Source organism: Podarcis cretensis, assembly GCF_951804945.1.
Source record: "Podarcis cretensis genome assembly, chromosome: Z".
Lineage (NCBI taxonomy): Eukaryota > Metazoa > Chordata > Lepidosauria > Squamata > Lacertidae > Podarcis > Podarcis cretensis.
The window spans coordinates 41,718,055-41,741,655 of NC_137184.1; the positions used below are offsets into that span (position 1 = coordinate 41,718,055).

Sequence of the window (23,601 nt, forward strand, 5' to 3'; positions counted from 1 at the left end):
TCGCAGATGTTAGTGGGTGGAAGCTGGTAAAGTCAGCATTCAGAAACAGGTACGTAGATGCCTCAAGGCTGAAGCAGGCTGAGGTTTGTGGATGTCAGTTGGTTGGCATTTAGCTTTGGAAGCCAATCAACAAAAACAGGTGGATATTGAAGTTGGGGCATGATTGTGAAGAAATGGAGAACAAAAGATGAGCACTGGCGGAGGAACGAGGAGGAGCGCACCGCCCCCTGCACCATTGGGGAGGGGGGTACCATTGCAGCCGCCCCCCCGGACACATGCCGGGCACCCCCCCCCACTATGCCGGGTGTCATGCCCCCGGGATGCACGCCATGCCTCCGGGACGCACCCCCCCCCCGGTGCTGGAGCATGCAGTTTGCCACTGAAGATGAGTGAAGGTGTCTGTTGTTCTTATATATTTACAGTGGTACCTTGGGTTACAGACGCTTCAGGTTACAGACTGTTAAATGTTCGGAAAAAGTCAAAGCCCAAGGCAGTATAAGTTCCTTAACTACGTTTATTCAACATTTGTCAGTGACAACAGCTTACTCATAGGAAAACAAGAACCAAACTGACTGGACAATACAATAATAATAACGAGCATGAACTGACTGTTGACAGTTGAAAGTGCATGCACTTGCCATTAGAACGCTCGTCTACCAATGCTTATACGATTGGTTAGAACGTGCCTTGTTACATAAAAGCATAGTCATCAAGGTGTACTGGCCTTTTCCACTCCCGCTGGGACCGTCGCAGTTCCTGTGTCGGAGTGGGTGACTCAGGAGGTTCCTCCGGTACCCGCGGTCTGAGTGGGGCGGTCAGCTAGGCTGACTCCGAAGGGGTCACTGCCGATGGAGCCTCTGAGGATTTCAGCCTGAAGTCGCTCTGCTGGGGTAACTCAGTCACCAGCAACCCATCCGGTTCCCACCCTGGTCTGGGCACAGAATCTCCCGAAGTACCCATTTCTCTGTTCTCTGGTTCTGCTTGAAGTTCCGTGTTCGGAGGTGCCCTGACTCTGATCTGGTCAAGGTGTCTCTTCCAAACCAGTCCCCCCTCCAACCCTACCTCGTAGGAAACCAGACCTGTACAGCGAGCAATGATACCAGAGACCCAACCCTGTCCAGGCCCGTAGTTTCGGACATAACACAGTGTCCTCCGGGGAGAACCCTCTTGGAGCCCCCTGCACCACAGTGGATGGCCGTTGCTCAAGAGGCCGATCAAGGTGCATCTGATCAGGGAGGGTAATGAGCCTCCTCCCCATAAGCAACTCCGCTGGCCGGTTACTGCGCTTGGGGTGATGTGTTGGGCCAGTAAGAACTCCGCTAACCAGAGAGTCCAGCCTAAGCGCATCTGTGGTAGTACAGACCATGCGTTCAGCTTGGCTGTTAGTGGCCGGGTGAAAAGGAGTGGAACAAATGTGGCAGATTCCATTCTTGGTTACAAATTCTTTGAATTCCACCAAAGTAAAAGTGGTCCCATTATCGCTCACCAGTGTGTCTGGCAAGCCGTGTGTCGCAAATAGCTTCCTGAGCGCGTTTATAGTTGCTCTAGCGGACACGGTTGAAGTTGGCACCACCTCAAGCTACTTGGACTGAGAGTCAACCACTATTAGGAAGTGTTGGCACTGAAAAGGCCCTGCGAAATCCACGTGCACCCAGGACCATGGGGACTGTGTGGACTCCCAGGACTGTATGGTACCTTGGGTGGATCTGGCCAGGAGACCTGGCAGGGCTCACAATGTTTCACCCAGCCCTCTATCTCCACATCTATGCCTGGCCACCACACATAGCTATGGGCCAATGCCTTCATCCGGATGATCCCCGGGTGAGACATGTGCAGCCCTTCTAAGACTTTTTTCCTTAATTGGAGGGGGGACGACTATGACACGGCTATCCCATAACACGCATTCTCAGTGAGTAGACAGCTCGTCCTTGCAAGCTGTGTAGCATGAAAATTCTGGACCCGGCTTCCCGGATCACCCCCTCCCCACCCAGTCCGAGATGTGGGACAATCCTTCACGGTTGTAGCGGCAGTGTCCTTCACATGCAAGGGCTGGTCCGTTAAGTCTTCCAGCCACAGGATCTGGTGGGCAGGAGCAGGGTCAGGGCTGCTCTCTGACAACGGCAAGCGGCTGAGTGCATCTGCGTGACCCATGGCTTTCCCAGGTCAGTGCTGTAGCGAGTATGGGTAACCAGCCAGGAAAATGGACCAGTGCAATAATCGTGGCAAAAGCATCTGGGGTGCCTGGTGGTCGGGCGCAAAGAGTCCCAGTAGTGGCTTGTGGTCAGTAACGATAGTGAAAGGCCGACCATTAAGGAAGTCATGAAACTTTTTGACTCCCTTAACTATTGCCAAACCTTCCTTGTCAATCTGGGAATAGTTGCACTCCACCAATGTGAGAGTTTGGGAGAAGTAAGCCACTGGGGCTTCCCCTCCCACCCAGAAGCTGGTGGCCCAGTACTGCGCCTACCCCATAAGGGGAAGCATTGCAAGCCAGCACCACAGGTAGCATTTCATCGAAGTGTGCCAACACTGAGTTGGACACAAGCAGGTCTTTGACCCCTTAGAACACCTTGGCCTGTCGAGGGCCCCAGACCCACTGCACTTTTTTGTTCAGGAACCTGTGCAAAGGCTCAGCTACGGCTGCCTTGTGTGGCAGGAACACGTGGTAAAAATTAAGAAGTCCCAAGAAGGCTTGTAACTCTGCCTTGCTATTTGGTTCTGGAGCATCGCAAATGGTGCGCACTTTGTCCTCTGCTGGATGAAGGCCGTCCGTGTCAACCCGGAACTCCAGGAAATCCACGCTGCTCACTCCCAACAGGCACTTTTTCTGTTTTACCTTAAGTCCTGTCGCCTGGAACCGTTGGAGCACTATCCGTAATCTGGCAGAAAAGTCCTCTCTCTACAATGTGGCTATCAGCACATCATCGAAAAACGGTGTGATTCCGTGGATGCCTTTAAGGAGATGGTCCATTAGACTTTGAAATAACCCTGGAGCCATGCTAACTCCAAACTGTAGGTGTTTGACCCTGAAAGCATCCCCATGAGTCATGATTGTCTGGGCGTCTGCGGTGGCCTCATCAACAGTTAGCTGCTGATAAGCTTGCGCTAAATCCAGCTTCCCAAAGATCTTGGCTCCAGCCAGGTTTGCTAACACGTGGCTCACCACCAGAACTGGGTACATGTGGTCCTGTAAGGCCCGGTTCAGGGTGCATTTGTAATCGCCACAGATACGGACTGAGCCGTCCAGCTTAACCAGTGTGACGAGTGGAGTTTCCCAGGTTCCCGAAGCTACCGGCTCTAAGACCCCTTGGGTGACTAAGCGATCAAGCTCCTCATCAATCTTGGGTTTAAGCACAGATGGGACTTTATGGGCCTTGACCCAAATAGGTTGCACCATGGGGTTGAGCCATAGGGAAATCGGGGGTCCGTTGTACAGGCCCAGGGTTCCATCGAAGACTGATGGAAACTCCTGGCAGATCGATTTGAAATCTGCCCCTGGGGAAATCTGATTAAGCCCTGAAATACCTAAGCCTAACAGCCCAAACCATGCTAGGCCTAGAAGGCTAGTGAATGGGCCTCCAGTTATGATGAGGTTCAAATTCTTGGTGTACTTCTTAAATTGGATCTTGAAGGTGCCCATCCCCTTTAGCTGGATTCTTTTTCTCTGGAAGTCCCACAGCACTATGGGGGCCGGGCGGAGATGAGGACCACCATTAGGGCAAAGCTCTTTCAGAGTCTTAGCAGATATTATGGAGTAGGATGAGCCAGTATCCAACTCCATAGTTACCCCTGGGTTCCCTCTATCTTGAGTTGTACCCTAAGCTTTTTGGACCCCGGGAACGGAAGTTGAAGTACCCTAGCTAGAGAGGTGGACTGTAACTCCTCCTCTATGTAGGTCTCGTGGACACGTTGCTTGGGTCGTGCTCCGGAGGTCTTGGAGTGGCAGACTCGACCAATGCGGCCAGTCTTCCCACAGTGGCGACATGTGGCGTCCTGAAACCTGCTCGTGGTTTTCTCCACAGCTGGCACGTCGTTGGTTCGACGATGCTCTAGTAGCTTGGGAGCGGTGGTGTCGGTCGGATTGGTCCAAAGCTCGGTGGACATCCTCATTGTAGGAATCTACAGAAGATGACCCGTCTCGCTGGGTGCGGTGAGTTCTCTTTTCGGTACGTGGGCTGTGGGCTGCCTCGTGGGTGTTATCCTTCTCAAAGGCAGTGGCCGTATTCATTGCTTCCATCATCGTGATGTTGTCTTTTGCCAGCAGCTTGTGGTGGAGACGGCTGTCTCGCACGCCACTGATGAACCTTTCGAGAAGTCGTTCCTTGATGTCAGCGAATTGGCAATACATCGCAATCGCCCGGAGCACTGCGATGTATTCACTCACTGACTCTTGTGCTTGTTGCTCTCTGTGCGCAAAGTCGTAGCAGCAGTGGTTCTTAGTTGGCTGAAGCGCGAGGTGTCTTGTCATAGCCTGTGTCAGCTCATTGAAAGTGCATGCCTCTATGTCCCTGGGTGCCATCAGACCTTCCAGTAGAGTGATGGCGGAACTTCCCAGCACTGTCGGTAGCAGCTTTGTAGTCGGACGTAGCTCCTTATTCGGCGGAGTCACTGCGGCCATTCTGCAGGATGGCTCATATCGAAGTCTGGTGGCAGCCGACTATGACTGGTGGCCATTTTCGGACAGGAGCAGTCACTTGTGTGATTGTGCGTGGTTGCGAAGATGCAGCAGGCGCGGTCTCGTTCCCGCGACTATTTGCTGAGTCCAGCGTGGCGGTGAGTTTGCGCTTACTGTGAGGCTGCAGGCAACGGTGCTGCGGTGCGGTCTTGGGCCTTTGGCAGCCAGCGGGAGCTCATCTATCCCATCCTAGTCGCCAATGTTAAATGTTCAGAAAAAGTCAGAAGTCCAAGGCAGTATAAGTTCCTCAACTACGTTTATTCAACATTTGTCAGTGACAACAGCTTACTCATAGGAAAACAAGAACCGAACTGACTGGACAATACAATAATAATAACGAGCATGAACTGACCATTGACAGTTGACAGTTGAAAGTGCATGCACTTACTTGCCATTAGAACGTTCGTCTACCAATGCTTATACGATTGGTTAGAACGTGCCTTGTAACATAAAATGTTTTAAACCCAATACATAACACAGACGCTTCAGGGTACAGACTCCACTAACCCAGAAATAGTACCTCGGGTTAAGAACTTTGCTTCAGGATGAGAACAGAAATCGGGCAGCAGCAGCACAGTGGCAGTGGGAGGTCCCATTAGCCAAAGTGGTACCTCAGGTTAAGAACAGTTTCAGGTTAAGAACGGACCTCCAGAACGAATTAAGTTCTTAACCCGAGGTACCACTGTATACCCTGCCGTTTTCACTGAAAGGACTCAAGGAAGCTTACAGACAAAAATGAGAACCACTGAAAACTCAGAAACAACCAACCATTAAAGACATTGATAGAATAACAAATGTATACATATCTAAAAGGTAAAGGTGAAGGACCCATAGATGATTAAATCCATTCGAATTTGACTATGGGGTATGGCACTCAGGCTGAGGTAGCTGGTGTCTGTCCACAGACAGCTTTCTGGGTCATGTGGCCAGCATGACTAAACTACTTCTAGCGCAAATGGAACCCCACGACGCGTGCCAGAGTGCATGGAAATGCCGTTTGCCTTCCCGCAGTGGTGGTATGTATTTATCTACTTGCACAGGTGTGCTTTTGAACTGCTAAGTTAGCATATAGTATACATATCTAAAATCTATTAAAAACATACAAATAATTACAATAAGAATAGCCACAGTACAAGATGTTCTTCATGGCAGTCAGCTGGTGTTTGCTTGCGGGTGTCAAGGGTACGTTTCGAATGTGATCAAAATGGGCTCCAGTGGAGGGAGCCATGAGTGCTAATAGGCACCTGGTGTGAAGTGAGAGGAGCGCATAAAGAGCAAGAGCTGTGCTGCCTCTGCCGCCCACAGCAACTCCTGGATGGCCTTTTGTTTTTATCAACTGAGCTGGAGGAAGCAAGCGGAAAGATTGATCAGGGGAGACCAGAATGCTGAGAGACCATGGAAACTGAAGTCTGGACTGGAGGAGGTATTGATTATTTATTTTCATTTGGAGTGGAGTGGAGTGGAGTGGGGATGAGGTGAATCATTTAAGGGAGAAAACAGGAGAGGTGTGGGCTGCCTCTGAGGCAGAAGAAAATAAAACTTTGGGTTGGGAAGTTCTGGCATAAGTTTTTGTGAGGAGGGTATAGTTAGTCAGCTCAGAAGGAAATTAAATGCATAAGGTACTGACTGCCAATTGCATCATTAGCACCAGCTGTTCACAAGCACCGTTCATGGCAAGCATAGGCTCTATAAGTGGCTCAGAAGGAATGATCCCCTCACTTCAGCTGGACCTGGGTAGATCCATTTTTGCTATGGATCTTAATTTCCAGGCTGTGACATATTTGCTCATTTGTATTTGATTTTGTGTTTCTTATTGGAATGACATGCTATCAGAGACTGTGATTAATACTTAATATAATCATGCTTAGTGGCATCACTGGGGCCTGACTCTCGTTCTCAGGTTTGGGCCATGAAATCTCAGGGTCTGGGATGCTCCTGACCTGGCAACCATCGTCCCAATGTGAATGATATAGTACGTTATGCACACAGTGAACCTATACCTCAGGCACGCTTACTAGTTAGAAAGGTTGTAGTCCTATGTCTTCTCAGAAATAAGTTGCATTTAATTCAGTGGGGCTTACTATGTGGTAAGTGGGGTGAGGATTGCAACCTAAGACCCGTTAAACTCAATGAGATTTCTCAGCAAAAATGCTTAGAATATGCAATGAATTCAGAAGTCACTGTATTGAAGGGGGGGGTGACTCCCAAGTAAATGTGCACAGGATTGCAGCCTAACACTGGAAGCCCCATTGTACAGAATGTAACTTACTTCTGTGTGGATGGCTATATGATTCTCCTGCAAGTCTATTAAGGTACTCTTTTAGGCTTCAGTCCTAAACCACTTCCTCTGGAGTAAGCTCTCATTGAACTCAATGGGGTTTACTTCGGAATAAACATTTTTTAGGATTGCATTTATTATTTGTACCCCGCTCCTCTGGCTGGGTCTCCCCAGCCACTCTGGGTGGGTTCCAACAAAGATTTAAAATACATTAAAATGTCACACATTAAAAACTTCCCTGAACAGGGCTGCCTTCAGATGTCTTCTAAATGTCAGGTAGTTGTTTATCTCTTTGACATCTGATGGGAGGGCGTTCCACAGGGCGGACACCACTAAATAATTGTGTGCATGTGTTTTAATAGAGCAATTAATGTACAGGTAAGTATATTAGAGGAAGTAAGGAAAATGTTAGGCAGAGAACGAGAGAGGGTGGGTTTGGAATGTTGGTCGTGAATGGTGTTTGGATTGGAGTTTATAAAGCAAGTCTGACTACTGATGGCAAGACAGTGGAGGCTCAGTTTAGTTGAGTTTGGAGTCAGTTGAGCTGGAGTTGAGTTTGGGAGTGGGTGGTTGATAGCTTGAGAGTTGGTGGTGGATGGGGAGGAAAGTTATTTTATCTAAAATAGGATTAGTAGTGTATTAGCCATTTTGTATAAACAACAAGGTAACAAGATAAACTGAAACATATGCTTTACATCAGTGTTTCCCAAAGTGGGCCATACTGTCCCCAGGGGCGCTGGAATGATTCAGGGGGCGGTAGTATCCTCAGGTGCAATCAGGAGGCGTTGAATAAAAATAAGGGGGCTATTGAAGCATAAAGAAAGAAGAGAAGAGAAATTAGGGAAAAAAATATGTTTCATCTATTGTGTAATGACACTTACTGCCAGGTCGGGCATCTGTTGTGGAATGGTGACAACACCTCCCATGGATCTAGCGGTCATGCTGGGGTGTGTGTGTGTGTGTGTGTGTGTGTGTGTGTGTTTCCCAGCCTAGGGTGAACTCTTTTTGGCTTCATTCAAGCCCAGGAATTGGATTGCAGTTTGCCTGCCTATTTGGCCAATGGGTGGTGGGCTGCGGTGCCAGCCCTGCCCCTGGGGCAGATCAGACTGAACCAGCAGACTTTGCTCCTGTCCATCCCATGGATTCTTCTAGCTTCAGGGTGTCTTATTTACAACAACATCTTTCTTTACTATGTGTAGGACACAGGTAGAAATATAGTTACCTAAAGGAAGCGCAAATTTGTTGCCGCATCTTTTTATTAGTTTGCTTAAAGAAGGTAGATTTCCAAGAGGGTGCTGAAGTTTGTTTTCTAAAAAGGGGGCGGTAGGCCAAATAAGTTTGTGAACCTCTACTTTACACCAAGTAATTATAAAACCTTTTCAATTATTGATGTTTAACAAATGACTGTGTTATACCACATGTCTCATATTTGGCTATGCTGTGAGTGGAATATTAAGATAAATAGAATCTGTGGTGGCAGCAGGAATAAAGGGAGGCTATAGAAATATCCGTTGAAACCCAGATCAGAACTGTACATTTTGTTAAGAGTGGGAAGACTATACAGAGGAGCTGGGTGCAGTGCCAGAGCACCACATACGCTGGCAGAGGCTTCCATAGACCCTAGCAGGTTTCACATATGTATAGCTGGGAGGGGTGTGTGTGTTAACAGTGAGGCCAAAAGGTCATGAGATGCAAGAGGTACAGACTGTGACATTTCTCTGCAAATGTTTGTGACATTTTAACAGGCATGCCTGCCAGCAGGGATTGTCTTCTATTTTGGTATTGTGCTGCGTGCCAAGTGCCTTTACAAATAATAATTCATTTGTAATTAGGATTAGAGTGCAATATCATACAGTAATTATATTTCATAAGAATGTGACCTTTTTGCAAAGCCCCTTGCCAGAAGACAGCAAGTAAGTGGCATAGATAAGTGTATGTGTCAAGTGGGTTGCTTTGTTCCTGAAAGAATTTCAACCAGTCCACATGTGGTTCAAGTAGCATTTCATTCAACAGGGCATGCTTGGTCTAGATGCATAGCAGAATACACACACCCATGAAGAGGCTCTTCAGGCAAAATGGGTCTAGCCCAGGCCCCATCTGCATTATGCATTTAAAGCAGAGTTACACCACTAAACAGCCATGACTCCCCCTGCCCCAGGAGTTTAAGGGTATTGAGAGGAGTTAGGAGACTAGATAGACCAATGATCTGACTCAGTATAAAGCAGCAAGTGAAGCATTTCCTGGCATGGAGCTCAAGCATGCCCTCCAACATTTGGGGAAGTGCCTTAGCTCAGTGATAGAGCATCTGGTTTGCAGGTATAAGGTCCCATCATCTCCAGACAATGCTAGGATGGACGGTTCAGAAATCCCGGAGAGCTGCTGTCAGTCCATGTGGACAGGACTGAGCTAATGGGCCAGTGGTCTAATTCAGTAGTGTTATAGATTTGGGAGGGGGACACCCCCCCAAAGCAACCCAAGAAATTAATCAGTGGTGGATTTTTGATGATTTGTAACGTGAAGGGAGAAATACAAACTTCAGAGGAATTCTTGGCCTAGTCTATGCAAAACGACCTGGCCAGGCTGGGGCCATTAAGAAACAAAAGAGGACCATTGGCAATGCAAGAGCACTGTCCTTCCCCTCCTGCCCTGAGGTGCGAACAGAAACAGGGGTTTGGAAAGTTGTGTTTGAGGTGACAAGAAAAGGTAGACTGGTAGCAAGGGGTTATGAGAAAGAAGAAGAGACTGGGATCCATTTTGGCGCAGGCTGGCTGAAGGCAGGGTGCACTGCTGCAGGGACAAGTCCCTCTTGAAATGACCATGCTGTAAGATCTGGACTCCCTCTATGCAGACTTCAGGTGTAAAGAGGTGAACAAACCATGTTTCTTAAAGCTACTACAGTCTCCTCTATGTCTTAATTCTCCAAAGGACCACAGACTCTGGGGGAGTGCTTGGAGCACCATAGGCTCTTGCCACCACTCAGCAGAGAGAGAGGGAGGGACCCAACTTTTGTAACAGTATCATGTAGCTTCCTATATTCACATATAAGCTTCTAACATGAGTTTGACAAACTGCAGGAGGCAGTGGAAGACAGGAGTGCCTGGCGTGCTCTGGTCCATGGGGTCACTAAGAGTCGGACACAACTAAACAACAAATATTCACGTACTCCTAATCTTTACAAAAGAGGATTTCAGCTTTAAGTCGTAATGTAGAAATGCACAGGCAACTTGTCTTAAGACTCTGCTAGTAACTTGCTTGTGAATGTTATTTACAAAGCTGGTGATGAGCAACCACTTTTCCGAGTTGCTAAGAAGCACTCTTCTTTAGTAAAAATTGAGAGGAGGAAGTTACTTAACATCCTTTAAAAGCAGTTCCATCAGGGCTGAGATTCTTCAGCCTCTTCTCTGCTTGTCTTTAAGCATAACAAAATGTTCTGTTGCCAAATGAAAGAGCCATCAGTACAAGAAATGCTAAGACAACAATCAATAGTGTTCTTATTAATCATACAAGTGGATGCAGTTCAAGTTGTGGAAGTAATCTGCATTACCCTCTTCATTGTGAATGAGCCTGCTTTGATGGAAAGCTTTTAGGTTCCCAGTCATTTTAGAACTCACTTAATTCCTTTATGCATCCCAGCCCATAAACTTCTCTCAAGCTGTTGCTCTTGGCATGTTTTTATTTTTTTTAAAAAAATTAATGTAGTGATACCCATTACTGTGCAGGTGAAATTATAACAGTTACTCTTTCAAAGCCCAGAAGCTGGAAGGCAGATTCTGCTCACTGAACATTGTCTGATAATGTACTAAATAAAACAATTGCTTAAATGGCCCTGCTTCTGAGTGGGGTGGAGGGTGGAAACACACCAATGCAATTAACAGCACGGCTCTTTTGAACCTTGGAGGCATATTTGGAAACCTAAGAAACTGTAGTAAATACATATTTCACATAATAAAACCTAAGAATGCTCAACATCCCCCCCAAAAAAACCCCAGGCAAAATACCTACACCCCCACAAAAGACAAAAACACTGACAGAAAAACTGGCAATATCTCCCCCAAAACAGGCAGCTTCCCAAGCAAACAACCCCCTCCCCCCGCAAAGCCAATATACTCATTTAAAAGTAGTTGGGAGTATGGCCTTGGAGGTGTGCCTAGGTCATAGGAGGATGCCTGAGGGTGCTCCATTAAGCACCCCAGCTTTAGAGGAAAGGTTAAGCAGCTAGGTGGTTGGATGCAAAAGAAGGCAGGGCTTTGACACCTTGAATAGTTATGCAAAAGAGGGAGTTTTGGCAACACTTACTGAAATTGCATCTTCCACCATGACAAGATAACCATAAAATCACAATATTAACAACACAACACAATTTAAGCTCACAGAATTATAACTATGTGATGTTCTTAAACAAATATTTACTGGGTTTTTAAAAATAATAATAGTACAAGAACCATTAAACACTTATCCAGCAGTACATCTTATGGTGTTTGTTCTATCCATTAACTTTAGACATAAGCTCACACATTCAGTGTTCAAATCTATTAGTTAATGTAACCTCTCCACTGAGAAGACTGAGCTGCTGGTATAACAAGATCTTGGTTTTGGTCATTAACATAGTTAAAGAAAGGGTCCACGTTTCTTGGAAGGTGAAATATACTTGGAGTTGAGTGTGAATTTCATGCTCTTTATTCTACTCATAGTAGCAATGAATGAATCTTTCCCCAAAAGTCTAGCTATACAGTATATACGTTATTTACACAATGGGCCCTGTGTGATTGGCTAATTCCAGGCTGCTCCTTTAGGCCAATCAGGTTGCTGATTCACTTCATCCAGAAGCCTGATTGGCTGCTCCTGCAGGCCAATCAAGTCGCTGATTCACTTCCACCTGGAGCTGGATTGGGTGGCTCCTGCGGACCAATCAGATTGCTGCATTCTGGATTCTATTGTTCTAGGATTCAGCTCGGTACATAACGGAAGGTGTTTCTCTTCATTATACCTTCAGTTGCCTTCCTGTGTCTGGTGAGATGTTCAGACACTGCTGTATCCCAGATATTATTTTCCCATATCTGCAGGGGTATCAAAAAGAAGCAACAGTGCAAAAGGCACTGAGGGCTGGTGTGGTCTAGGTATTTAGAGTGTCAGACTCAGTCCTGGGACACCAGAGTTCCAATTCCCATTCAGCCATGGAATTCACTGGGTGGAGATGGGCCAGTCACAGTCTCTCACCTTAACCTCATTGTTGTAAGGAGAAAATGCAGGGAGGGATGAACTATGCCATCTTGAGCTCCTTGGACGAAAGGTGGGATATATACGCCATATGAAATGAAATCAAAAGACAGCTTAAGCCAAAGCCAATAAACCAGCAACATAATCAGTCAAATTATCCCCGTTTAAAAGCCATTACGTTTATTTATTGTGGCACAGTGTATAGAAATTACTGCGTTATCAGGGTGATTCTTTTACTTAGCTGAAATACATGGCACGAAGGTAGTAACAACCTGATCCACGTCCCCTCCTCTGCTCTAAAGCTATTAATCATTGTGGCGACAGGTCAGTTATTTACACTTGCCAATTTTTAATTTTTTAAAAAAATAATAATATCTTCAGAGCGATCTGGAATTACAAGGAATTAAATATATGCAAGCTAGATTAGCAGTGTACATTTAGTTTGCTAATTGGGCCTGGGTTTTAATTGCACTCTTCATAATGATTTGAAGACTCCATCTGAAATAATTTACTTTAGCAGCAAATGTTTTACTGCCAACAGAGTAAATAATATACTGAAAATAACGGTTGCATGCTTTTCAAAGATCAATTCTGACCAGCAAGAAAAGCATTGGAATGAGACATTTCTTGTACATCAGTCTTAACAGAGAAACAATCTAACTGGAAATAGGAAAATAATTAGCAATTATTTTCATATTTTAGTAAGATTGCTTCTCCATACAGACTGTTGTGTATGCGATGGTTATCCAAATAGCATATTGTATATCAGAACTGAAAATAGAAGCCTGTGAGCCGTTTTCTGAAGCTGTCATCTTCTGTAATGGCAGTAGAAAAAAAATAAAAATGCTAAGAATTGTTTCCCTTTTCATAAAATTTCCTTGATATTACTACTGTAATAACCCTGCCTAGAAAGTGCTTTTTCATCAGAGACAACACAGGAAAAAAGGCAGAGAGGTATGTTCCTTCACTTCCACACTGCCCTGCATTTAGGGAGAACAAATCAAAGGCATATGTATAGGATGGGAGAGAGATGCTTTTCGCAGTGGTATGATTACCTTGAATATAACCCAGCAGTGTTATGCAGCTGCAAATAAAGCTAATGCAATCTCAGGTGCCCTCCAGATGTCCTTGTTATCCATGCATTCATGATTATTTGTACTCATGATGGTATTGGGACAGTTACCTGCCATCACACTTTCAATACTGTTTGGACCTGCAAAGGTTTTGGGATGGACACACTACTTTCTTTCCAATCAGCGTAACTTGTTTCAGTCCTGTAACTTCCAGTAAAAAAAGTCCAGTTTTTATACCACAGAAGATCTATCTATCTGTCTATCTATCTATTTACAGTGGACCCTCTGGATACGAATATAATTTGTTCTGGGAGTCCGTGTGCACCCCATAAAATCCGTAGCCAGAGGCGCCGCTTCTGCACATGAGCGAGTGGTGAAACCTGGAAAAATACTTCTGGGTTTGCCACTTTCGCAACCCAAAGTTTACGTTACTCGAGAGTAACATAACCCAAGGGTCTTCTGTATTTATTTTGTCCTGCTTCTGCTGTGCCGTAGTGCAAAAATAACCCTCCCAGTGGCAATAATACAATAACAATGGGGAAGCATCACAGACCAACTTATAAAGAGGAATGATGTGTGGATGTCCCAGTATAAACCCACCACTAAAGTACTATTACTGCATCAATGATATGTAGCAGAATATACCAGCCAAAAAACTTCCACCAGACTGCATTAACAGAAGCATAATGACCACATTATGAGATGTAATAAGCCCCTTTGAGGCATTCCCCTGCATGTGATTACAGTGGTACGAAGAGGACACTTACCCTGTCCCTCTCTTGCATCTGTTGGTTTATGGTAAAAGGAAAAGAATAAATATGGTAAAATAAAACAAGAATTCTCTGGTTTACCTAGATCCAGGTTTGGAGCAAGCACTATATGGTTAGAAAGCCCCAGCAGAGATTTAAAATCACAAAATGTAGCAAAGTAAAGTGTGGAAATGTAGGCTGTTAGACCTTTAAAATATGCCCTTCTGAGTTACTTCCAAAGTTTCCCGCTTCCCTAGTACAGAAAAAGACCACACGCTTGGTGAGTTAAAATGGTTTACTTAGAAACTCTCCAAAGGTCAGATTTATGTGTATTTCCATACATCAGTCAGAAAACAAAGGCAGTAAAACTTATAACGGTTGAGTAGAGCCTTCTCTCTCTCTCTCTCTCTCTCTCTCTCTCTCTCTCTCTGTGTGTGTGTGTGTGTGTGTGTGCATGAGCATAGCCAGCATGATTGGTCAGCTAAATATTTCTATTGTTTTACTCCCTCCCCGGCTACACCCATCTGTGTGTGTGCTTGTACATACATGTGTAGGTGGGGCTTGGGCATGAATCCTTGGAATATGATTGGGCGCAATTCTCTACTCACCTGGGAAGTGGAATTCATTGGGGCATATTTCTGGATAAACATGGATTGTGCTGCTTGGGTGTTGCAAGCATTTTCCTGTTTTCATATATCTGTATTTCCTCCTAATAGGGAAAAACACCCTAATTTTCATATATTGTACTATTGCCCAAACTAGTCCTAGTCAAGGCGTTCCAAGACTGTGGTAAATGGACCACCAGTAGTCTATGAGGTTTGTTCAGGCAGTCCACAGCATGTCCACCTTAAATATCAATATCAATTTTTAATTGTACTTGTATTGCTTCTTTTAATCCATCCTATTTTATTGTACAGTTGTACCTTGGTTCTCAAACGGAATCAGTTTGAAAACCAAGGCACGGCTTCCGATTGACTGCAGGAGCTTTTTGCACTCAAGCGGAAGCCGCGTCGGGCATTCGGCTTCCAACAAATGTTTGCAAACCGGAACACTCACTTCCGGGTTTGTGGCGTTTGGGAGCCAAAACGTTCGAGTTGCAAGGCATTCGACAACCAAGGTCCGACTGTATTACGGTTTGAATTCTGTTGAATGTAAATTGTAGTACAATGAACAAAAGAAGCAATTTAAATACATTTAAAACCATACAGAATATAGCACAAGACACTGCAATTGCTGCAACAGGTATTTTGTGCTCTGAGAAGGCCATGAGTAGTTTTCAAGTGCCGTGGGGTGGGGTGTTTGGTAACTGCTTGTCTTATCCTGGTTGTAGTCTTGCCTCTAAGGTCCTCTAGATGGAGCTGCTAAGAAGGAAATGAAGGCCAGCTTGTTTGAAAAGGCAGGAATCTCCATTGCTCCCTCAGTATCTCAAGAGAGGTAGCAAGCCATGTGTTGATGTTTGCAAAGAGTTTTTAAAAGGAGTGAAAATTAGAAAATTCTAACGAAGCCACAGACTTTCTTCCTCCTCTTGCAATACATTTTGCAGGCTGCCCAAATCAGGTTTGTTTGTTTTGCAAGAAGGTTGCTCCAATAAATGTCAATCATCCCACCTGGCAATTCATCCCAGTTCCTAAGAAGACATAGTTGGAGTCAAGCAGCAGTTTCCAAAACCCTAGGGAGAAGGTGGATCATGACCTTATAGAGGAATGGGCTGCACAAGCCAGTGTATTATAAACACCAACCATTGGTGTCAAGTCTTGATGTGTTTATTGGTTTCTAAAAGGGCAAATATGGCAGGAGACTTTTCACACAGCCACTGGGAGCATCGAAGCTGCAATGCAAGGGGTGCATTTGGCAGCTTTATTCGGAGAAATAGCAGGTCTTAAAATTAATAAAGATAAAACCAAACTCCTGGTAAAAAATAGGAAGGTTGAGAGTAAAAATAAATTACAAAGTTTATCATGCTTAAAGATCAAAAACAATATTAAATATTTGGGTATGTGGTTAACAGCAAAGAATATAAATTTGTATAAAGATAATTACAGTGGTACCTCTGGTTGTGGATGGGATCTGTTCCGGAGCTCCTGTCAGATCCCAAGGTTTCTGCAACTAGAAGTGCCTGTTCTGCGCATATGTGTAGCGCGATAGACAGTGGCTGCGCATGCACACGATGCGTAGAACACTTCTGTGCTGCGTGTAGAGCACTTCTGTGCATATGCGAGCTGTGAAACCTGGAAAAATACTTCTGGGTTTGCCACTTTGCAACCCGATGTTTATGTTACCCAAGGATAACATAAGCTGAGGTTCTACTGTACTTGAAAACTTGGGAGGATATTAAAAGGAATTTGCAAATAGGGAGTAGAATGAAACTTTCATTATTGGGTAGTGTGTTGACCATTAAAATGAATGTACAGTGGTACCTCGGGTTACATATGCTTCAAGTTACAGACTCTGCTAACCCAGAAATATTACCTCGGGTTAAGAACTTTGCTTCAGGATGAGAACAGAAATTGTGCAGCAGTGGCGCAGTGGCAGCAGGCGGCCCCATTAGCTAAAGTGGTGCTTCAGGTTAAGAACAGTTTCAGGTTAAGAAAAGACCTCCAGAACAAATTAAATTCTTAACCTGAGGTACCACTGTATTGCCACGGGTGTTATTTTTGTTTCAGTCAATACCAGAGATGTTAGCAACATGGTTACAATATCATCATCTGAATAAAGTATTTAAAAAGGATATAAAGCAGGGGGTTGGGGAAGAAACATCACAACTAGAGACCTGTTAAATTGAAATGTTAAAGTGCTGTCTAAACTGTATAAGAAGTTATTGGAATGAGAGACAAAGGATGAACAAGTGAAATCTTCAGTCATACCCTGGGCAATAGATATTGGTTATAATATAGAAATGGATGCATGGGAACATTTATTGAACATGGATTTAAAATTTACAGCATGTTATAGTTTAAGAGAAAACTATATGAAAATGTTATATAGATGATACCTAACATCTAGTAGATTGGCAAAAATGTATAAATCCAAATTGAATATGTGCTGGGAAAGACAGTACCTTTTTTCATATGTGGTGGTCTTGTAGTAAGGTTAAATCTTTCTGAGAAATTATATATAATGAACTTTAAAAGATGTTTGAAATAATATTTATTTAAAAAACAGAAGCTTTTCTTTTGGGAATTATTGGATCAAAACCACCGAAACAGTATAGAAATTTATTTATGTATGCAGCCACAGCTGCAAGAATGTTATTTGCCCAAAAAAGGAAGGAAGAAGAGGTATCAACAAGAGAAGAATGGACACAGAAGTTAATGGACTACGCAGAAATAGCAAAACATACCAGGAGAATAAGAAATCGAGATAACAATTTTTTGTAGAAAGGAATGGAAATGGTTTATTGAGTATTTACAAACAAACTGTAAACAGATCAAGAAATTGGCAGGATTAATGTAAAAACCTGCAGTTTCAAAATATATAAAAGAATATGTTAAGATAATTTGAGTATGCGGGAAGATGAAAAGAAATGTAAAGAACCACAGAAAGAGGGGTAAGGGAGGCAGAGTTTGAAATGTTAAAATTATGATTGAATAATTGTTGTAATGTATATATACATGAAAAGTATTATTATTATTATTATTATTATTATTATTATTATTATTATTAAGTACTTTTCTGTTGCATGCTGAAGCTGTCTCTCTTTACCCGAGCCCTCTTTACTGGAACACCTGGGAGATGTTTTAGTACCCACCCTATTCATGTTTGTTTTACAACTTTATCATTATTACTTTAGACTATATATATATATATATATATATATATATACTGCTTAATTGCAATTGTCTCTAAGTCGAGTACAATTAGTTAAAAAATGAGGGATACAGTTATAACTTATAAAATCAGAATTCAGTTAAGATGCCTGCTGGAATAGAAAAAAGTCTTCATTAACATCACATTTTTAAATTACTGTAATTTGCTCTGGAGCCTTATGGAGAAGGGGGCGGGGGGTAAAAATCACCGTTGTCATCATCATCTGCTGGAGAACTATACATTTTTCAAAGCACTATTATGCCAGTTTGACTGTCTTGGCTGTCCTCCCTCCAAAATAAAAAATAAAAAATCCTGGGATGTGTATGTTGTTAAGGACTCAGAGTTATTAGGAGGCTCAATTTCTCCTTCCAGAATTTCAATTTTCAGAGCAATTTAACAATCAGTCCCTCTTCCAGGATTCTTTGGCAGAAGCCATGACTATTAAAGAGGTAGAATAGTGCTTTAAACGTGTGGTGCGGATGTTGAAAAATTGGTTCTAGAACCTGTAGAGCAATCCTAACCATGCCTACTCAGACGTAAATCACATTGAATTCAGGTAAGAGCAGGAGGGAAATTCAGTTCAGTTCAGTTTGCATTTAAAGGCAGACTTGCCTAACTCACATTTTATGAAAATTAAAATAAATACACAAACTGAAACAGTGCTCCATTGATACTTACACTTATATGAATTTTACAGTGCTGTTCTCCAGCCGTGAAATGTGTTCAAAATGTGAACACATTCATGAAACAAACATACAAAATGCATTATATTAGGATAAATGGCACTGCGAAAATGGGCACACGAGGCAAAATTGCACACAAATGTGCATACAGTCATACCTTGGGTGGAAGTAGCTTTGGGATAAGTATTTTTGGGTTGTGTGCTGTGGTGATGTTACTTCCGGGTTTCGCCGCTCACACATGCACAGACGGTCAAAATGACATCATGTGCAGAAGCAGCGAATCGCGGCACGAGCGGATGCGGGTTCGCTTCTGGATGCGAACAGGGCTCTGGAATGGATCCCTTTCACACCCAGAGGCACCAGTGTATTAGGAGAACTTCACACTAATGTGAATTTAACATACAGTATATAAAATGGAAAACTGGCATAAACTGAAATTGGCAGACTCTCCCTTCCCTGCTTCCAGGTAAGTGAGGTTAAGATCACTCAAATCAGCTTAAGTCCCACCTTGAAAGGCCACTGAATTTTGCCTCTCTATTTTCTCCCTATTATCTCCAGCTTTACTTTCCCCATTCTATTCACTAATCTTTAACTTTGCATCAAGCCTGGCATGCGCAGGAAAGTTTATTACGCCCCATCTGCATCAGTCTAGTTACATGCCCAGTGAATTATTTCTGGAAAGAATCAGTCCAGCACAAGTAATTTCAATAAAACAACCTTTATACTTTAGGAAATGTAATATTGCTGCAGTTTAATAACAAAGACTAGAGCCTCTGTGATAATATCTTTAAAGTGTGATTTTATGACAGGCCTTTTCATTGCAAATGGGAAATACATTGTTGCATGCTACCCCAGTCTCTGAGTGGTACAAAATTCCAGAGGTTCCAGGTGCTTACCCAGGGTTCGGTTTCTTTGGAATAAGGGACAACAGAGGTGTCTTTAGGATTTATAGTTTGTTTATTCATAGATACAACCTGAGCCTAGGATGGAAGGGCTCACAGCATTAACACCCTAAGAGGGTCTTGCTTCTCCCATGGCAGTTGCAGAATACCTGGGGGAACAAACCCACCAGTCTGGATACATTATGTTTCTAAATGGCAGCTTCTGAAAATCACAGAAAGGGAGATCAGGAATGCCTTCAGGTCCTGCCTGTGGGCATCTGGTTGGCCACTGTGAGAACAGGACACTGAAATAGATAAACCACTAGCTTGATCTAGCAGGGCTGCTCTTATGTTCTTAATCTGAGCATGATCCACCCTGCCGCTTGAATGCTTACAGCACAAAGCAGATATTGAGAGTTGTGTGGGAAGGAGCCACTCTAAATTTGCCCTAGTTTTGGCTGTGGCTGGAGTTAAGTGGTTGTCTGATCATTTCTCAGAAACTAGCCGAGCAACCAAGCGTTGAAAAGCGCAGACAAGATATAGTTTTAATATGTTTTCTCTTTTTAAAATTATAGCTAACTAACATGCTGAAGCAACGTGGTGGATTAAATTGTAATTCTGAGAAAGAAAGAGAAACCAGCATCTATCCCATTTACATTCATTCTAATGCCAGCTCATAAATTACTCCCCTTTCAGGTAGGGAACATTCAGCCACATCCGTAAATTAAACGAAATGTGGAATTGAATGTTCTTTGGAGATGCATTTAGTTCTCTATAAAGTCCAGTTTGCATTTACTTGATGTAACAGGTTGAGTGCAATGGTTTTGTGGGGTAATAAAAATGAAGTGATTCATAGTATTTGCTAGTAGGGGTGTCAAAACAAAAATAACAGCCCCAGACTGAAAGACAGAGATTATGTTGATTAATTGGCTTTTTCTGGTATGGTGGGTATTAATGGCACTGGAACAGGGTCGGGGAAAATAAGATGGTGTCCCAAGGGATAGCACAAGTAGGGGGTCAAGTGAGCATTAAATGTCTCTGTTAGGATATCCATATGTCTTACTTTCCAGAAGAAAGTATAGTTGTATGCATCCAAATCTCCAAGCAGTGAGATACTCCATGTTTTCCACAGCTTATCCAGTGTTCGGTTTCATTTGAATGGAAGTCTGTGTAGACTGTGATGTCTTTAGAATATACCGTATTTTACCGTGTATAAGACAATATAAGACAATATTTTTGTTACGATATAGAAGCAATGCAGCTGCGAGCTGCTAGCTTGAATACATCACATGATGTTGGGACTGTCCATGGGAAACAGAGGGACAGTCAATTCACAGTGCGAAGCACCGGAATTAGCTCAGAGTGTAATATGAGCTCTTCCTTTTGTTCCTGTCCAGGAAGTACAGGAAGTGTTTGTCTCTCGACTGCTGGAGCTTGAAGAGAGCAGTCATGTTTTTTGTAATGCTGCAAAGACAGAAATAAAGGCATGTAAATACGTTTCTGTCTATCTCTTTCCCCTTTCTCACGCTGAGAAGGATCGCCTATCGTGACCTCTGCCTGGATCTTGCTGAGGAATGCAGACAGGGAGGTCAACAGGAGATCAAGCCGGGTGCCTGGAGAGTTGCCAGCTTCTACTTATATAGGCTTGAATCCCAACAATTTTATCCTTAGAGATAATAGTCAGAAATTGTGTTTTGTCTTATACACAGATAGCAGAGAGAGGATGGGCAATTGGTGGCAGTAGTCAGCAGGAGATTTTCAGCGCCGATTGGGGGTGTGATTGGTTGCTGTGGCAAGGTCTGCTGACAATTGGGTGTGGCTGCATCAATTGGGCGGGCTATTTACGGCATCGGCGAGGCATGGGTGCAATCGGCTGTTGAATGTGCAGGTGGGCTTTGGGCAGCAAGCATTCATACGATTGGCAGCTGCAGTGATGTGTGCAATTTGCATTGGTGGGCAGGTTGTAGAGCGATTGGCTCAACAACTTTGGGCAATTTCCTCCCCCAATTTTTTTGTTGCAGTCCAAATAAAAGGGGTCGTCTTATACATGGGGCGTATGTTATACACAGAAAAATATGGTACTGTTTTATTTACACACATATATAACCTGAGCATACCACGGAAGGAAGGGCCCACAGCATTAACACTCCAATAGATCTTGATTCCCCATTAGGTTCCCACAGAGTTCCCCAGATCATTGCTTTGGGTCAAGCACAGAGCAGAAGAATCCTCTTTTTCCTTTCCACTCCCAAGCTTCAGTCAAACTCACCCCCACACAAACTGTGGCTATTATTCTTCTACCTTACAAGTTGATGCCACTTCCAACTTCCATTTGTCTCTATGGCAACAGGGCAAACTCTTTGGACACGTAAAGGGTGGTTCTTCACTGGCCAGCTAAAAGAATTATTTTTACAAAGAAACTGGTCTGACTGGTTTAGTATGTTTCCTCTTATTCTAACCCCACAGATACAAGAACATAGATCTGGAAGGGACCCTTAGAAATCATGCAGTCTGACCCACCAATCCTGTAACTGTGGGAATTAGACTCTGGTTCCCATTTGCAAAGTATGCGAAAAATAGCCCTGGTTCGTTTCACCCTTTAATTAGTTCTCTTTTCCCCTCCTTAAAAAACTACGCAAGACACTCTCTTTTAAAGTTTAAAAGAACATGCAGCTTTTACTTACTGTACTTGCAGTTGCAGATTAATTATACTGTGCAGGTGGATGTTTTTTAAAATGCTAATACGTCTTCCGTAGATTAAACTGTTGCAGACTAACTAACTGAGGCAGACAGCAGCACATCAGAACATACCTGCTGCTCTAACTGCTAAGACTGTTTATACCAACTGGCATAACTGTCTCAGGTGAATGACAGCACAGAATTCTACAGCTCTTGCAATTAACCCTTTACATATGCATTTTGGATGCTAACATCCCACATGCTATAATAGTACGTTTCTAGGGTATGCAGAAGGTAGATCTTTTGATTCTGCACAAATAACACCACAACATTCATTAAACGCTCCACTGAGCATGCACAGTGGTTATCTCAAGTGTACATACCATTCTTAGGGTGAGCGCTGCTTTAAAAACTAGCAATGGGAGTGTGCATTCTAAGCTTTTGATTTCTGTTGTTGCTAAATTAAGCTGCTGAGATGAAGAAAGTTTTGTGTGATGGGTCTGAACTCAGTTTTGGTACTGAAAACAAAACCCTGGGCCGAGCATTTGCTCAGAGGCACCCTGTACTTTAGAGGGACATGGGTGGCACTGTGGGTTAAACCACAGAGACTAAGACTTGCCGATCAGAAGGTTGGCGGTTCGAATCCCTGCGACGGGGTGAGCTCCCGTTGCTCAGTCCCAGCTCCTGCCAACCTAGCAGTTCGAAAGCACGTCAAAGTGCAAGTAGAGAAATAGGTACCGCTCCAGCGGGAAGGTAAACGGCATTTCCATGCACTGCTCTGGTTCGCCAGAAGCGGCTTAGTCATGCTGGCCACATGACCTGGAAGCTGTACGCCGGCTCCCTTGGCCAATAAAGCGAGATGAGCACCGCAACCCCAGAGTCGGCCACGACTGGACCTAATGGTCAGGGGTCCCTTTACCTTTACCTACCCTGTACTTTAACTATTCGCCCACATCTGCTCTCCTGCACCTTTTTTTTTTTTGTTTTGTTTTTTTGCACCTGGCTCCAGTTGCAGTTTTCCAGTTAAAAAACCCCAAGTTGATTCAACAACCTTGTTGTCTGCCCACTCCTGCTCCTCTCTCTGAAGGGCTGTCTAGTCAAGATAAAGAGTAATCTGAGGCACCGAGTTCCACACAACATTGGGGAATAACATTGGCTGCGTGTGTGTGTGTGTGTGTGTGTGTGTGTGTGTGTGATGTCACACGTGACACCATGCATGTTGGGAGGAGGCCACAAGGCCCGGGGCGGACCTCTGCTGCTGTGGGTAGGCACGACAGGGCCCTCCACCACCACCATGGACAGGGCCTGGCCTCTTAAGATTGGGGAGGCTCAGTTCTATCTCGACATACTGGGGGGGGGGGCTGAGCTGTCCTCAACCCCATAGAGTTGGTGCCTATAGTAGGGAGAGCAGCAGCAGTTGCCCATCAACTGTTACTCTCAGGACAGAGGACTGAGAGTTGTATCCTGTAGCGCTAAGTTAAAGTCGCTCAGCAGCATGCTTGTTACAGTGGTGAAATGTATTGTACCAGCTGCACAAGAGAATGCATAAGCAGGTTGCA

General features: G+C 44.0%; 1 long non-coding RNA gene across 4 annotated transcripts in view; it reads left to right on the forward strand.

Annotated features, from left to right (window-relative positions):
- The window catches only part of LOC307208318, a 109,103-nt gene that overhangs the window by 3,350 nt on the left and 82,152 nt on the right, over nt 1–23,601 (forward strand). Inside the window, exon 1 of one of the 4 annotated variants that reach the window (XR_013835086.1) lies at nt 5,703–6,098. The exons of the other annotated variants lie outside the window; for them this stretch is intronic. This is a non-coding gene — a long non-coding RNA (uncharacterized lncRNA). Of the gene's footprint in view, nt 1–5,702; nt 6,099–23,601 lie in introns of those variants that run through there. 4 annotated transcript variants of the gene reach the window in all.